General features: G+C 42.2%; 1 protein-coding gene and 1 long non-coding RNA gene across 2 annotated transcripts in view; both read left to right on the top strand.

Moving 5' to 3' along the window:
• The window catches only part of LOC145425244 (ribonuclease inhibitor-like), a 206948-nt gene that overhangs the window by 134429 nt on the left and 57820 nt on the right, over positions 1 to 14699 (top strand). The window lies entirely within an intron of this gene.
• Positions 12380 to 13990, top strand: LOC145425303 (uncharacterized). The gene is made up of 3 exons (XR_013905968.1): positions 12380 to 13218; positions 13304 to 13415; positions 13496 to 13990. It is a non-coding gene; the product is annotated as an uncharacterized LOC145425303 (long non-coding RNA).

Genomic DNA, 14699 nt, shown 5'->3' with positions numbered 1-14699 from the left:
ATCACTCTCATCGTCTGGAATGTCCTCCTCCTCCTCCGAGTCCATTTCCAGGAGTGGTTGGTGGCTGAGGATTCTCTTGTACACGTCCTTTACTTTGAGCGTTTCAGCTTTCAGTTCACTTTGTTTTTAAACCAGGCTATGGAGTCCTTTCTGTGCATCCTCCGACATGCCAACAAGGGAGGCTGTAAAAACAACAAAACTATTAAATATAAGTAAAACAAACAAACAGACAAACCTCACCTCATAAACACAAGGAGTTAGGATCATGTAATAAACTTTTTTTAAGGGAGAAGGCAGTGTTAGCTAGCAACCCAAATATAGGTAAAAGATCCAGTAAGACTTTAGCATCTGCTATTATTTTCAATCAATTCATCACCAAATGTATAAATAAATAAAAGATGTGCTTACAGTCTGAGGAGATTGTCCCCAACACCACAGATCGCATTTGCAACACTGTCCAGTGATGCTGCATCTCCCTGCAAAGGATCATCTCCTCCTCTCTCAGGCGCCTCACAGCCATCACCTTCTCAAAGACCTTTCTCTTTGTCCGGAGGTCAGCAGCAGCTGCAGTTTAACAACATCAGATGGGAAAACATAGCAGCATATTATGATTCAAGAACAAAACATTCAACTGCTGCTCAGATACTGGGAGTTTGTTTAAAAAGGATATTTAGAAATCAAGAGCTTACGTTCACTTGTGCTCTGCCAGGGCCAAACGTCGCTCTGCATGAGGGCATCACTGGATACGATTTGCTTTGTTGCTTGTTTCCTTGTTGTAGTCGTCAACAGCAGCCGCCAAGCGTTTCTTCTCATCTAAGATGACCTTGTGAATTCTGTGTCGCCTCTTGTTGCTATCTGTAAATAATCATAAAAAGGAACACCTTCACATAATGCATATATTTACATTTTAATCTACACTCATCAATTCGTTTGCTAGAACAAATCACATCCAGCTCAAACAAACCTGGATCTGATTTTATTCTGTTTACAAAGTAGCTGTACAAGCTGTACAAACTGAGCATCAAACGGTCCGTTTCAAAGAAACTGGGACACCATTTTGTCTGTAAAGACTTTGTGTTCGCACTCTGATGATGACGACAAGCTGCTCTACTCGTGCCTGCAACGCTCCAAGGCTGCCATCAGTTTGATCCGTTTCTAAGTGAGAGGAATATTAATCAGAACACAGGATGAGTAACAGTCACCAAACTACAGTGGACTCTGTAATCACTGACTTGATGATATTCATTATAAGACATCTGGAGCCTTCATGTGCTGCATTATCATGAGATAACAAGTATGTTGGTGTTCAGCTTTATAAAACCAACTAGTACGACATCACTTCAACCCAGGTCCAATCCAATTTGATCAAACGCAACAACTCTGCCATCAATTCTGCTTTTACAAGCTTATTTTTCATTGTTTGTTGACACTGTCAGAAAGATCTTAACTCTAAGTTCTTTAATGAGGCCATGGTGGGTCCTGTTGTTATACACGAGTGCATTATATTGAGACTCACCTTCAGCCCATTGCTGCAGTGTGTCGTCATCCACACCCAGCTCATTTCTGCTCGCATTCAGGCTCTCCACTTGTTCTCTAAAGATCCTTATGATCTAAGAATACATTAATAAATGTCATTCATATGGACATTTTTAGAGTACTGGTGTTTCCCCCCCATTACCACACACATTAAAATGGGTGTTGAAAAAATGACCTTTAGATATCTCTGGCTCAAAGTGCGGCCCAGTTGTTCCACTTTCCTTTTGTTCCAGCCCAAAGCCAGGAGGCTCAGCATGTCTGTTCGCCCTGCATTTCAGTTAGTATACAAATAAGAATGAATGAGCAGGAGACTGAGTGGAATCTCACACACAGACATACACCTGCTTTAGACATGTACTTCGTTGTGATGGCCGCCCTAGACAGGAAACTGTTTACTTGTTCCACCTCTTCTCCAACTGTAGAACCGGCCCCATCCTGAAACGCACCTCCCCATTTGATCTATAGAAAGGAGGTCACAATACATGACTGCTGAATTCATTCAACCTTATAACAAAATGTCTTAAACGTATCCAAGACTACAAGCTGCAGTATACCTCGCACATCCAAGTGTGAGCTACTCAAAATGAAGTACACATTAAGATAAAGTCAAGTAAATAGTATTACGACAACACCAAGAGAAAAACAAAATAAATATCCACCCATCCAAATATGTATCCACACACACACACGTATGAGTATATGGTTATGGCGTTAACGTCATTTTAACAAGATTAACGCTGACAGCACTGATATATATGTGTATCTTACATCATTTGTGTGTCTCTGGATGTATTTCACAAACTCAGCAACTTCCTCATCTTTCTCAATGAAGACACCTTCAAAGTTCCCCTGCTCTGAAGTGCTGAACGAACACGGTGACAGTTGTTTGAAAAGAAACATCAAAATACAATTTTTGTACAAATCCATATTTGATTTATGTACACAATGCATAACGTACCTTGCATTTGATTGAAAGCGATAAAGCTTGCAGTTTCCATCAACTGAGACGGCGAGCATGTCTGGAGTGCAGGCAGGGCAGCTAAAGCATGGCTCCTTGCACATCCTGTCCACCTCACACTTTACAGCACTCCACTCCAAGAAACTTTTACTGAAGGCATCAGCTGATATTCGGCCAGTCTTTTAAGTAGAGGACAAACAACAGAATATTCACGGACAGTCATCATAAACATTGATTTGCACAATTTCCTTAAACTTGACAAATTTAGAAACTCACCCTTCCAAAATGGGCTGTTCGTTCATCCAGCACTTTGACAAAGGCCTTAAGTGACATCCCTGCTGCAGCTTCTTAATGTCATAGAAAGACTGAAAGACATCCATTGAAAACAGGGTGCAGAAATTTAAGGTGCCAGGCCAATATCCACCACCCTGGAAGTCCTTAACTGAGGGGGACCACATTAGGCCACAGCTGGTGCAGCTCACCACTGGCAGTGCAAGGTTATAACGGCCTTTAGGAAGGATAAGGAGAAATCCAGTCATGGCTCAACAAAGACATTCATTTTTTCCCATGTTGTTTTCAAAGCGGTCTGGTAAATCCAAATGACCTTTGACAGGTGCCCACATATACTGCGGGCCGAGGGTAATTCAAAACAATGTAGCAATGTACAATTTGCAATAAAACCTGCAAACACATCTATTGTGTATGCACTGTGTGACAAAAGAGCAACTTACCATTTATGGTTACAAGAGCCACAATTGCACCGGGTGAAACCTCAACGTTACCTGCTGGGCAGTCACACACAGTCTGGTCTTTGCACAGCCAACAGCCGAACTAACATTAAAAACACACAATATATATAAAAAGAATTGGAAATTAAATGATACACAATAAATATACAATAACAGCACACACTCATAGTACATAGCAATAAATGCATAAGACTTAAAAACCGTACATATTGGATTGTGAAACTCTGATGAAGGCTGCAAAAACCCTCCTGTTACTGCCTCTCTGCTGTGCAGGACAAAGCGTGTGTGAACTGCAATATCACAGTCAGCACAAAGGAATGGAAGAGGCAGGCAGTCCAGACACCTCACAACTACTTGTTTGCCACACTGACACACACGGTGTGACTGTGGATCCAGAGTAGCTAACATATTGTCTATAAGACAAGGCCTGGCCTCTTTCCACTTTAGCAAGGACACCATGTTTCTGATCGCCCAGTGAGTAGCAGCTGACTCAGACGACGTCTCACAAGTCATGGCTGCGTCCTCTTCTCCATCCTCCAACAACTGAAGGAGCTCCTGACGAAGCACCTCAGTTCCACACACTAACAGAAAAAAAATAAAGAAACTCTTCCACAAAGTGAAAAACACTCTAGGCAGTATGTTTCTTAGGACTGCACAAAAGCCCTGCCTAACTCAACTATAACAACAAATATAAAAGTAAAGGAATCACAATATATACAAGAAGGTAAAGTACCTTTTGTTGGGTTGACACTGGCAACATAACTAGGTTCTTCACGTGGACACTGATGCTGATCTGCAGACACTGGGGGGAAAAAGAGATTGAAGAATATTTACTTACTGAAATTCTTTGGTGAAAACAAGTTGTGAGATAAAATCAATGGTTGTGAGAACACTGACCACGTGGCAACTAGTACTTCGACTGGATGATGGTCTTTGAGGAATAAAATCTCCCTGTCTGTCAAGGGCGGCATCACTTACATTTTGATTAGATACCTTGAGTTTGTAAATGATCAGATTACATAATTGGAATACAATGTATCCAATTCAGGGTTGCAGGAGGATGAAGCCTATCCCAGCTGATACAGGACAAAGACAGGCTGCCAGTTTATTGCAGGGCTAACACGATATGTGTAACAGAAAATCCACTTAAATGTTTGATATTTCTTATAATAATCATAATTATGACTATTATTTAAAGGTTTCTTTAAATAATACATTTTGATTTTTTATAACCTCTAAAATATAAACCTGAGCTGTTTCAGATTCTGACCTCTGACCTCACTGCAGCTCCCTCTTGGAAGTACGTCTGCTTCTTGTCTACCCCCAGTGATGACCGCCTGCCCTTGATATCACGTACTGTACCTGAGGAACAAAAAAGGACAAACACTTGCCTTCATTTAAGAAGTACATTCATACAGAGGTAATCTATGGAAACACACTAGTTCACCCTTTGGGAGAAATCAGTTCCTGTGAAACATTTCTGTAAATGAACATCATGTGGAGAATGAATGAAATGAGTTCTTCAGGTGACTCAGCAGTCCCACACTGACAAATGAAATCTAGTTAAACTATTAAGCATATTTGCTCTTCTGAAATCTGTGTTAAACAACAACAAACATAAATTAGTAACAAAAATACAGCTGAGTAGAGGCTTTACAAACCACCAGCAGCCATAATGCTAAATTTTAATCTTCAAATGTTTCTGAGCCGTCTTCAACCTGCTTTTAACACATTAAAGTCCCACAGTCAATGCAGCCTGACTCAATCCTAGATGTTCAGCACACAGAGACACAGAGGTGCCGTTTAAAGTTTAGTGATAACCTGAGTCACTGATCATTTGCAGTATTACAGAGTCTGGCAGTCTTTGCATGATGTCCACGTCACTGTGAGTTTCTAGCTGACTCTCAGGTGTGACAGGTGTGCCAGCAGGAAAGAGTAATAATAACCTGCATCCTGAGGTTTGTCATGCAGGATTAAAGCAGCCAGGCTTTGTTCACACAGCTAGGATTGTATTTTACACTGACCCTGGGTCAGTATAAGTATCATACAGTTTAAACGAAGCACTGAAACTTGCACATATTTATTACAGATGCACTGAAGCTAATCGAGATATTTGCTGTCAGTCTGTGGCTGCGATTAAACACTTTACTGGAAACTTTATTAACTAGTAACTTCATCAGTCATGACAGAAGCTAATATTTCTGTGCTAACATCGTTTAAACAGTAACAGCTTTCCTCCAATATAAGCTAACGTTTACACCGTAACTTTAAGCTAGCACCATAAAGACGGTAAAACACGTAATAATATCTACAAATGCATCTTAAAGCTGTTATATTAGCACTCGGTGTATTACTAACATAACCACATTAACATTACTGACACTCGCTGACTTTTAATAGTCATTCTATAAATGCTGTCCGTTTAAATGGTCTTACCTGGTGGTCCATATGGTCCATAAGTGAAGCAGAGGGAGCCTGACCATGCGTCACACGTTTGACGAGTTGGGAGTGAGAACGTGTTGGGCTATAAGGAACACACTCACTTCCTGAGCCCTGGGCAATAAGAGACGTTTTGTGTTTTATGATTTATTGATATGTTTGATCCTTTCTGACCTGCGTTAATGAAGCAGTCATTAGAGCACCATGTCCGCTAGAATAGTTCTGTAGTTTGATGCTTGAGTCGTTGCAGACTTGTTGAAACTCCCTCACCCGTCAAAGCAGCGTCTTTGTTATTCGCGTCCAGCAGATGGCAGTGTTTCACTGTCTGACGGCTGTCTGAAGCTTCAGCTGGATTATCCGTTTGCTATGTTTGCCATGTTACAGTGGGGAGGAAAAACTCATTTTTAACAGGAATATCTAGACATGAGTGATTACTGCAGTGGGGCACTATCTGTGCTATCTATAAGAAATGTTAGCAACAATAAAACTCTGAGGATCAGGGCTCCATTTCACTCCAGTGTTCAGTGGCATTTTAAAAGAGTGAATACCGACGCTGAATGTCTTTGTAAAGCAAAAGCACTTTGTTAGCCTTTACAGAGCAAAGCTATGGATCAATGTGCAGTGAAGAAAAATCGAGGTGGCCAGTCTGTCCTTTCCTAACCAATCACAGAGCTCCTTACATTGTTGCGCTGGAGAATAACTAAATATAATATAAAGATGATATTGAAAATAATCTTTTGTAGAGTCACTACTTAGTGGGCAGAGGACAGTTATCACTTTGCTGGATGCTTTAAAGTCGCATGTTCTGTATTTGCTGTATGCAGATTAGCAGGATATTAACAGATTAACAGCTTTTATTAGACTTCATATGATAATCAACAGTGAAGTGTTTCTCTTTCAGTGTTTATTCTTGCTCATTGAATGATCTCTGTTCAGATAATATGCTGCACTCATCTCATGTTTCTTTAAATACGGCATCACTTGTCCAGCTGTCAAACTCTGAAAGAGTTACAGTTTCACCACTGAGCACTTTGAATGGTTATTCTTTTATTTAAAAGCACTTATTCTAGCTGCATCATCAATACGACAAAAACAGTGACTTCAACAAAAATTTATCTAAAAATATTTAGGGGGAAATGTTCCTACACCCCTCATGTAAATGTTACATCTCCAAAAGGGAGAAATAATCAGAATAAGGCGTAATCATTGTCATGATAATAATGACCATGAAAATGAAACTAGGCCTACCTTTAGTTCAGCACACTCAGTGTTGCATAAAGACATGCGAACATGCCATCATCCATTCTGGAGCCTACTTTTAAAAAGAGCGAGCTGTTTATTCTGGCTGAGTAGCAAACAGAACCAACCATGAAAACCTAAACTGGGAAAACACTCGGAAACCTTGAACACTGGGAATATGGAGACACAGGGGTAGGTGAACAGACACTGACAAAGGACAGAGGAAAACAGAGACAATATATATAAGACAAGAAGTAACACAGACACCCTTTTCGGTGACAAAAATGAGAAAATATCCAGTGAAAGGCAGTTCTCTTGGAAAAACTGCCTTATTGATGTCAACGGTCAGAGAAAAATGTCTGATAGGAAGGCAACCGTAGCTCATACAACCATTTGTTGCAACCAAAGAATGCAGAAGAGCGTTTTGGTCAGCTAAGAACAGGAAATTGAAGCTACAGTTCTCAAAATTTGACATGAGAAGATTGGATAAATGTTGCCTGGTCTGATGAGTCTTGATTTCTGCTCTGACATGCAGATGGTCGGGTCAGAATTTGGCATAAATAGCATGAAAGGATGGATCCATGCTGCCTCATGTCAGCTGTGCAGACTAGTGGTGGTGGTGTCACTGTTGGGGGGAGGGGCGGTATTTTCTTGCTGAAACGTTACATAGTGTGTGTGTGTGTGTGTGTGTGTGTGTGTGTGTGTGTGTGTGTGTGTGTGAGAGAACAACTTGAAACAAACTGCAGCAATAAGGGCAAACTAGTGCACAGTTATGTTTACGTGAGCGTTATTTTGTATGCATTTGTACAGTTCCATAACTGTGAGAATACATTGATAGCATTTAACTCTAGTAACAGGCATTTGTACCAGTAAGCATGAAAAAGTAGGGAAAAGAACTAGTATGTAAGCACTGACTAGTACTGTAAAGTATATGTGTATATAGGGCAATCGTGGCTCAAGAGTTCGCAGTTCATCCTGTAATTGGAAGGTTGCCAGATTGAGCCCCGCCTCCGACAGTCTCGGTCGTTGTGTCCCGGGGCAAGACACTTCACCCGTTGCCTACTGGTGGTGGTCAGAGGGCCCGGTGGCGCCAGTGTCCGGCAGCCTCGCCTCTGTCAGTGCGCCCCAGGGCAGCTGTGGCTACAATGTAGCTGCCATCACCAGTGTGTGAATGTGTGAATGACTGAATGTAGTGTAAAGCTCTTTGGGGTCCTTGGGGACTAAGTAAAGCGCTGTACAAATACAGGCCATTTACTGTGCGTGTGTTTATGCTCAAGTGTATGAATAAATTAGTCAGTTTTAAACAGTTGCAATTTAAACAGTAGAAGAGTGGCACTATATTTATATATTTATAAAGAATTTAAAACAAGAATTAATTGATGCTCAAAGCAGGTTTATTTAATTAATATCCAGATTTCCAATTAGTTCCCAATTCATTCAGCAGCAAATCACATCACCACTCACTTCAAGGCTGTATGTATTATTGTAAGGTAGACCCTACAATAGTACATACAGAGAACCCAACAATCATATGACCCCCTATGAGCAAGCACTTTGGCGACAGTGGGAAGGAAAAACTCCCTTTTTACAGGAAGAAACCTCCGGCAGAACCAGGCTCAGGTCGGGGCGGCCATCTGCTGCGACCGGTTGGGGTGAGAGAAGGAAGACGTTTGTTGTAGGTCTGATTGAAGGACTGATGTGATGGTAAGTTGTCTGCTGTTCCGCTTTGAATATTGAGAGATTAGTTGATGGATTTCAAGCCAAATTGTGCCCAAGTTTAAGACCATATTCATTGGTTGTTTTTGTTGATGTTATTGTTTTGGGCTTTTTTTCCACAAGAATTTTCTAGCTCCCCTAGAATTCTGGCCACCCAAACGATGATTGCTGCTGAGAGAGCACAAGGTTTTGTCCCCCTGTACTATTCATGTCAGTGCAGGGGGTTCTCCTTGAGAGGCCAGGGTCGAAAAAGGGATGCTTCAGAACCTCCGAGGGTGTTATGCGCTGATTTGCATCCAAGGCCAACATTTCTTTGATTAGCCTTACAAATAATGTTTGGCCATTTTCCGGTCCTCGCCTAACCTTCAGCAGTTGTTCGAGGTCATCGAGACGCTTAAGTTTTATATATCGAGTTTCCTTGGATCGATAATCTGTCTCGTATTGAAATTGTTCTTGGGTCTTAAATGTCCAGCGCTGTTCGTTGTGGTTATCCTCGATGAAATAGCTGTCAGTGTACAAGCCAGACTCTAGAAGATGATCTGGTAGCTGACCCTGGGTTTCAATTATGAATTTCAAAACGTCATAATCGTCTTCCCCAGGATAGAGAGGCACCCCTGTAGCAAGCTCCACAGCTACCAGCCCCAGAGACCACATGTCGATTGCTTTGTCGTATGGAATGCCAAGCATAACCTCAGGTGCACAATAACCAATTGTCCCCACACGGTCACCAGGAATCACTGCAGAAGCAGGACATGCGAGGCCAAAGTCTATGAGTTTGACTTTGACGGGAGACTCACTGCGGTTCACAACCATGATGTTTCCAGGTTTGAGGTCAGCATGCACTATTCCCACAGAACCCAGGTGGAACAGAGCATTTGCGAGCTGATGCAAAATTGGCCCGAGTTCTCTCATTGGGAGACCTTGGTTATTCCGGTCCCCAATGTAGTCCCACAGGCTTTGGTCGAGGAGTTCGAAATTCAAGCAAATGCGCTCTCCATCGAGGAAATAGCCGTTCCATTCGACAATGTTGCACCTGTCTGGATCCAAGCGTCGTAGCTGCTCCAGGATGAAAATTTCCAGTTTTGCCTGGAGCAGAATTTCAGGGTCGCTCTTGTTGACTTTAATAGCAACCGTTTTGTTGTTTTTTGTATCGCGACATCTGGTTACCAAACCAAAGCCTCCTTCTCCAAGGAAGGCCTCTACCACGTGGTGATCTCCTAAAATGGTCCCTTTCGTTATTTGAAGATCATCTTCAGAGGCAGATGGGTTGGCTGAGGTGTTGATGTCTCTTTTTTGAGGAAATTCAACTGAGTTTTGGAAACTGCAGCTGAATTTTTGCGATCCATGACTTTTCCAGCTTGAAGGCTGCTGAGAGAGCACAAGGAGTTCTCCCCCTGTACTATTCATGTCCGTGCAGGGGGTTCTCCTTGAGAGGCCAGGGTCGAAAAAGGGATGCTTCAGAACCTCCGAGGGTGTTATGCGCTGATTTGCATCCAAGGCCAACATTTCTTTGATTAGCCTTACAAATAATGTTTGGCCATTTTCCAGTCCTCGCCTAACCTTCAGCAGTTGTTCGAGGTCATCGAGACACTTAAGTTTTATCGATCGAGTTTCCTTGGATCGATAATCTGTCTCGTATTGAAATTGTTCTGGGGTCTTAAATGTCCAGCGCTGTTCGTTGTGGTTATCCTCGATGAAATAGCTGTCAGTGTACAAGCCAGACTCTAGAAGATGATCTGGTAGCTGACCCTGGGTTTCAATTATGAATTTCAAAACGTCATAATCGTCTTCCCCAGGATAGAGAGGCACCCCTGTAGCAAGCTCCACAGCTACCAGCCCCAGAGACCACATGTCAATTGCTTCATCATATGGAGTGCCAAGCATAATCTCAGGTGCACAATAACCAATTGTCCCCACACAGTCACCAGGAATCACTGCAGAGGTGTTACATGCGATGCCAAAGTCTATAAGTTTGACTCTGACTTGAGACTCACTGCGGTTCACAACCATGATGTTGACAGGTTTGAGGTCAGCATGCACTATTCCCACAGAACCCAGGTGGAACAGAGCATTTGCGAGCTGATTCAAAATTGGCCTGATTTCTCTCATTGGGAGACCTTGGTTATTCCGGTCCCCTATGTAGTCTGACAGGCTTTGGTCGAGGAGTTCGAAATTCAAGCAAATGCGCTCTCCATCGAGGAAATAGCCGTTCCATTCGACAATGTTGCACCTGTCTGGATCCAAGCGTCGTAGCTGCTCCAGGATGAAAATTTCCAGTTTTGCCTGGAGCAGAATTTCAGGGTTTCTCTTGTTGACTTTAATAGCAACCGTTTTGTTGTTTTTTGTATCGCGACATTTCGTTACAACACCAAAGCTTCCTTCTCCAAGGAAAGCCTCCACCATGTGGTGATCTCCCAAAATGGTCCCTTTAGATATTCCAAGCTCATCTGAGCCGAAGGATGGGTTGGCTGACATGGTGTAATGTGTCTGTTTGCGCTGTGGATTGGTGAGAAACAAAACTGAACTTGTTTTGGTTTCTCTCGTAAATTGCTCTCAAAACTTCTCGAAAGGGTTTCAGTTGCTGCAGGTCAACGTCCGTTAAGCATAAAGTAACAGGTGAGCGCTCCTATTTATGGGTTTTGGGATCAAAGCAAAGTTATGACGTCAGAAAGGATCAAAGCAAAGTTACCGCGTCACAAGCGATCGAAGGGATTCTAATATGTGCGCATGCGCACATATGAGAAGTGATCGAAGGGATTCTCATATGTGCGCATGCGCACACACGTGGTTGTTTGTGTAATATTGTTCACACTAAACTTGACCCTAATCAATTTAATATCAGTCAATCAAAGAAAATGTTAGTTTTGGAAAATTTTAAAATGACATAACTGACAGTTAAAACATTTTTTGTTCATGTATTTGTATTTGTATTGTCTTCGGGGGTTTTTTTGCATACCATGTCAAGCTTTTCTGTATATAGTCATGTCGTAGATTTCGGAGCAAACAAGAAATTGAATTGGATTTTAATATTGCAGTGCTTGGATTTCAGATTTGGTGCTTAAAACTTCTTGAAACTGTAACCGTATTTCATTCACCACAAATAACTATCTGATTGAATAGTTTTCTTATCAGATAGAGAAATAAAACGAGTCGCAAAGTCTAAAAGCAACATTTCTCTGCCTGGGCTGTACCTCTGCACGTTAGTCTGTTTCAATGTGTGACCCCTCACCCCCTCCCTGATCAGTCGGGGGTGAGTGCGCTAATGTGCCTGGAGGCCGTTTTAATGAGTGTTTGCTGGAAAACGAAAAATACAAGAAGGATTTGTACGTTTTCACAACGGGGGAGTTTGCGTAAGTACTAGTAAATAATTTTCTCGAGTGTGTACGTTACACATGTTATTTGTTTAAAATTGGTATTATTATTTTGCTAGCTAGCAAACTCGCGGGATAAAGGATTGAAGTGCACTCAGTGCGATACAATACGGTGGCGCTATTCTAACAGTTAGTTATTGCAGGGTAACTTGTAGAATATGCTGTGAATTGAACCAAGATTACACAGCAGTAGCAGTAATACGAGTTACTTCCCTCAAGTGAAAGCGTTAAACGTTAGCCCGATGCTTAACTAGCCAACGTCAGGCTTTCTGATTGAAGGCTAAAAGCGACGTTGTCACCAAGTAAACAGAATATTGATGATATTTTTGTGTATCGCTGCAGCCTTTTCAAGTATTAACCTGGGCCCTGTTTCAGGAAGCCGGTTTAGTGGAAAAACTGAGTAAGTATACCCTGAGTTAACGAAAACTCTGGGTTTTCGGTTTCACAAAGCGAGTTCAGCTGCAGCCTGAGTGAGTCACTATGACGACACACTCCGTGAAGCTAACCTGCCCCCTAGCAGGTTTACTACAACTAACCCTGACTGTCTCCGCCCCTTTGTCGGAAACCTGACTGTAGGAAGTGTCGGACATGGCGTGCCACTTCCTTGAAGAGCCAGTAGATCGTGAAGCCCAAATTCTCCGCAGAGCTCTCCGCCGGGAGAGAGTGATCAGAGCGCGTTTGGACATTTTATCATTTCCTGATGATTTTCTGTGTGAACGTTACCGTTTCTCAGCACAATCTATAAGTTATTTGGATAACATCCTCAGGCCATATATTACGCATGTGACACATCGCGGACATGCTCTCATTTCATTGCATATTATTTGTATTGCACTTCGGTTTCTTGCAAACGGGAGCTTTCTGTATAATATTGGTGACGCTGAGCACGTTTCCAAGGCTACCGTCTGTCGGGCAGTCAGGAATGTTACAGTTGCACTGAAACGTCTCCTGTACTCGTCTGTGGTGTTCCCCGGTCACAGACCCACAAGATTTATCAAAGAGGGATGCCACAAAATTGCAGGTATCAGGATGACCAAAACTTAATGTATGATGTGGTGATACTTGGACTACTACTTAAATTGCACATTTATTTTCAGGGTTCCCAGGCGTGATTGGCTGTACAGATGGCACTCACATTCCAATCATTGCTCCTTCAGTAAATGAAGGAGACTATGTGAACAGGAAGTCTTTCCACAGCATTAATGTACAGGTACATAGTTCCCTGTAGCATGTCAAACTAACAAATTATTTCATTATAGTAATGGATGCTAATTTGTGTTCTCTGCACTGTGAAGATCATATGTGATGCTGCCAACATTATCTCAAATGTGGAAGCCAAGTGGCCAGGCTCTGTCCATGACTCACAAATATTCCGTGAATGTACACTGAGCACAAAATTTGGACATGGTGAGTTGAGAATACTTTAAAATATATAAAGACCAATTGCTTCAGGGACATTTGAACTGAAGTGTATCCTTCTGTCTTAGGAGAGTTCACTGGCTACTTGCTTGGTGATAGGGGGTATCCATGTTTACCCTATTTGCTTACCCCTTACCCTGACCCTGAACCGGGCCCACAGCAGCGATATAATCTGGCTAATTGCAGGACAAGAGCCAGAATTGAAATGACTATCGGAATGCTTAAGGCCCGGTTCCAGTGCCTGCAAAGACTCAGGGTCACCCCAGAAAGGGCATGTGACATTATTGTGGCATGTGTGATTCTTCACAACATTGCCACAATTAGAGGAGAACACTGTCCTTCTGAACCAAACATCAGCAGTGATCCAAACCATGAACATCCTGACCCTCCCACGGACATACAAGATGGAAGAGCAGTCAGAGACACCATATGTCACAATCATTTCTTTTGACCCATCACCTCAACATGTTGAAAGAAGAATAAACAGGTTTTTTGTTCAACTGGCTTTATTGGTCACCTGTGTTTCCTGTACACAAAGTATTAAAAGATGTAAACCTCATAAAGTGTCTCTGTTGCTTCCTCCTCTGTAACAGCTGTCAATGTTTCTTCATTATTTTCCTGTAGTAAAGAAATAGACAACATTGCTGTTCTACTGTAAACTCATATAATCTGTGGAGTATTACTCACAACTGCATGTTGGTCTGGCTCAACAGGAGGCTGCACCAGATGCAGTACACCATCACCATCAACTGATAGAATATGAGGTTTATACAGGTCACTTATAACTTACAAGGAACCAAATGGCAATTAACAAACATACCAAGCACCTTACACTTCATTGTCATTATGCTCTCAAAGACAACCAAGGCTGAGGGAAGGCAAAATCAGTCGGAAAATAACTTCACTACAAAATAATCCATTATGGTAAAGAGTTTATCAAATGAATGTGTCGCACTGCAAAGGTGACTGTGAAGAAAGGATGTATGCACATCATGTATTATTTTGAATTTACCCCCTATGTAGGCACTTGTGTCTTGCGGGGTTATTGCCTCAGAGGATGTCCCCGCAGAGATGCCTTCGGCCACAGGGCGCCCACTGTTTTGGCTGAGGGCCAACTGCTCAGCCTCTGTGAGTGGTGGTGGTGGAGGACCCCCACCTGTTTTTCGGGCCTCCGCTTTTTTTCTGTTGGCTATAACGGGCCACATTTGAGCATACAGAGTAAGCAAATATGTACTTGTAATGTGCTCAGATAATTTCAATAAGTGCTTACAG

The sequence above is a fragment of the Astatotilapia calliptera genome, chromosome 3, assembly GCF_964374335.1.
Source record: "Astatotilapia calliptera chromosome 3, fAstCal68.1, whole genome shotgun sequence".
Taxonomy (NCBI): domain Eukaryota; kingdom Metazoa; phylum Chordata; class Actinopteri; order Cichliformes; family Cichlidae; genus Astatotilapia; species Astatotilapia calliptera.
This window is presented reverse-complemented; position numbering and strand designations above follow the sequence as displayed.